The sequence below is a fragment of the Arachis hypogaea genome, chromosome 11 (assembly GCF_003086295.3).
Source record: "Arachis hypogaea cultivar Tifrunner chromosome 11, arahy.Tifrunner.gnm2.J5K5, whole genome shotgun sequence".
Lineage (NCBI taxonomy): Eukaryota > Viridiplantae > Streptophyta > Magnoliopsida > Fabales > Fabaceae > Arachis > Arachis hypogaea.
In genome coordinates, this window is record NC_092046.1 from 1,997,380 (window position 1) to 2,000,902 (window position 3,523).

Consider the following 3,523-nt stretch of genomic DNA (forward strand, 5'->3'; position numbering starts at 1 on the left):
AAAAAAAAAAAAAAACTTGCTAACATGTATTTTAAAGACATATTTTAAAAGTACTATAAAAATTTATTTGTTAAAAAAACCTAAAAATTATTTTTTATATTTTTACCAAAAACTTAAAAAAGAATTTATTGTATTATTAAAATATATTGTTAAGAGACTAACTAGCTAAATCTTAAAAAAAAAAAAATCTGTTGCTGGGTTCAGACTCTATCATGGGCTAAGCCCATTTCAGTAGTTAGAATTGAACATTTTATCATTTAAACTTAGTGGGCCCAGTCCAGAAAACTTAGTGGGCCTATGTCCAAAAACATAGTGGGCCAATTTCATGTATGAATCAGAGAATAGTTCCATTTCTAAGGAGGTGAATTGCAATACTTCAGAGATCGAGGATTGCAATACTTCAAATCTGTTGCAATATGAAATAACTACACTATCCATTCCTGTCTCATAGTCTTTTTGTAAAGCTTTAACTCAATTTATTATCTTCAAACGTCCTAGTATAATTTTTAAGAAATAATATAAAATAATCTTGTTTATCATATGAGATGTTTTCTTTTTTTAAAGTTACACTACTCTAATAAAATATAGAGTAAAGGACAAATAGGTCCCTAACATATTTTTTTGCGGACATTTTTGTTCCCAAGGATTGGAAAATACATTCATGTCCCTGACCCTTCCAAAATGCGGAAAAATTTACCCCTTCATTGAAGTCACCCAGTTGAACCCGACAGAAAACGCTGATGTGGCTCCCGTGGCGCTGACCTGGCCGTTACGGGATGACACGTGGACTGTATCTTCTGAAAAGAGGACGTATTAGTCCCCACCACCAAAAACGACGCCGTTTCTCCCCCACCCCTCCAAACACACTTTAATCCCCTTATGCATTTTCAACCAATATTCCAGATTCAAGCCAAATCAGATTCAGATTTTCAACCAATCAACAATACTTCACCAAATCCAGAAGCAGCAAATTCAGCACTTCCAGTTTTACAATTTCAGAATCATCAGCAATGCATCCAAAACACACAAACAAAGAATCAACAGAGTAACAAATTGCAGCAACATTAGCGAAATTTCAAGAAAAATGAGAGGTAGGAGTCTAAGCAAATTCATATTCAACAAGCAATTCAGCGACATATTCACCAACAATAGAGTACAAATTCAATTTCACAGGCTCAGTTCACAATTCAACCAGTTCAGATTGTGCAATTTATGAAGAACATGTAAGAACTCCTCATAATTCTAGAAAAATTGCTACACTCTCAAATAGAATAAGCAACTTACCAGAAATTGTATATGGAGGAAACGGCTCTGGCCGAGGAGGAAGTTGCCATCCAGGACGATGGAGCAGCAACGGAGGGGTTGAATCTCACACCGACAACAAGCGGAGCTGGCGAAGTTGCAGTTCTACATCGAGGCAGTGGTGCCGAGGTCGGCGCCGTCGCAAAGGAGGAAGGAGATGACACCGTGCATGATGGAGGCGGCTGGATCCTGAGCGGCGAGGACGACGTCGCGACTGACGACGGCGGTCTTCTCCTGGGAGCGCAAAGATGAGACTAGAACAGAACAGTGGGACACGGTGGTTGTGGAGGGTGCGCATGGGAAGGGGAGTAGAGTGTGTTAGGGTAAGCGAGGGAGTGGAGAGGGAAGGAGAGGAGGGGCAGCGTAGGTGGTGGTGGAAGAGGGAGTTAGGGGGCAGGAGGTGGTTGAGGTTGGAGGTGGCTGAGGACAATGACCCACTTCACCGTTTCTGTGGAAGGATTAGGGCTCATAAATGTGAAAGATTGGGGATTTGGGTGAAACGACGTCGTTTTGGGGTGAGAGGACTAATATGTCATGTTTTGAAAAGTTACACGTTTTGGCGTGAGATGACTAATATGTCCTGTTTTAAAAAGTTACATGCTACGTGTGCTCCCGTAACGGTCAGGTCAATGCTACGAAAGCCACGTTAGTGTTTTCCGTTAAGTCCAACGGAGTTACTTCAACGGAAGGGTAAATTTGTCCGCGTCTTGAAAGGGTTAGGGACATAAATGTATTTTTCAATCATTGGGAACGAAAATATCCGTAGAAAAAAAAGGTCAAAGACCTATTTGTCCTTTACTCATAATAATTTTAGTTTTCTTCGTTATGAAAGTATATGGAGCCTTTCATAATTTTTTATTTTAATATAATGACTATTAAAAATGTAAAAGATGGGCCAAGTGTGAGACAAACTTAAATACTAAATTTTATTAAATTCAAACCCTAAGTCGAGCATCACTGGAAATGCTAGTGCAACATGTTAAGGCTGATATGAACTTGAGCCTCATCCACAAATTTTAAAGTGGAGTTAATAATTTAAATTCTTATTATGTATATTGTCTTTATCTCATTAAGGCCTAATCAATGTTTTCAAAAAGCAAGCATATTATATATTTATCCGATTCCTTTTTTTAGGACAAAATCTGGTTCATATGGGAACTTTATTTTTGGTCCTATATCTCTATCTACATAATTATTAAAGAGACAAAAGCAACTTCATTAAACTATATAGCCGCTAAATTGTCTATTAAGTAGTATTTGTTTTTAAATACTGAAAATGAGATTAAGAGACTAAACTTTAATATTATATTTAGTTGTTAAAAATTAAAATTAAAATTTTAATTCTAAAATCTAAAATTTCAGTTTTAGAATATAAAATTTTAATTTTTTTGATATTTTTAAAAAATAGAGACAGATAACACTAAAATTTTTAGGACAAAAACCTAAATTTTAATAATATTTATTTCTAAAAATATCATTATTATCTAATTTTTTAAATTTTCATTCTACTCTTTCATCATTCTCATATTTTCAACCTTACATCCATTCTCTCCATAATTTTTCACCTCATCCCTGTACTGTATCTAAATAAATAGAATACTAAAATAATTTAATCCTATATATTTTACACTAAAATATAATAAAAAGATTTAATTTTATTTTTATCTCTTAATTTCTGTCTCACAATTTCAGTTTTATTACAACCTTAAAATTCTTTTTTTAGATAAAAATGGACACAAATAAAAAATTTGTTAGCGTCCATAAAACATTTGAAATGAGTTTAACTCATATAAGAGAATATAGGAACTCATATAGTTGTGTGTGGATAGATGTGTAAGTTTATAATGTAATATTTAAAATTAAAAATTTTCCAATTCATTTGATTTCATTGCTAAAATTTTAATTCGAGACCTCATAAAAAGGAGGACTAATTATTGCCTAGAGCTAAAACTTATTAGAGATTAGTTCTACCATAGAATTTTTAAATCCATGTTGAAAGTGAGTTACAATATAATTTGTTCATTTTCCAAAAAATAAATTTTTGGTTGATTAAAATACCAGCATTTGTTTACTACAGATAAAATTTTTTGAGTTTATCACGGAAACTAGTGTTAAGAAACTTTCGCCAGTAAATATTCAATTTAGTCTCTAAATTACACTCGAGTCTCAATTTAGTCTTTAAATTTTTCAAATTTTAATCATGTTAGTCCTGCGATAATTT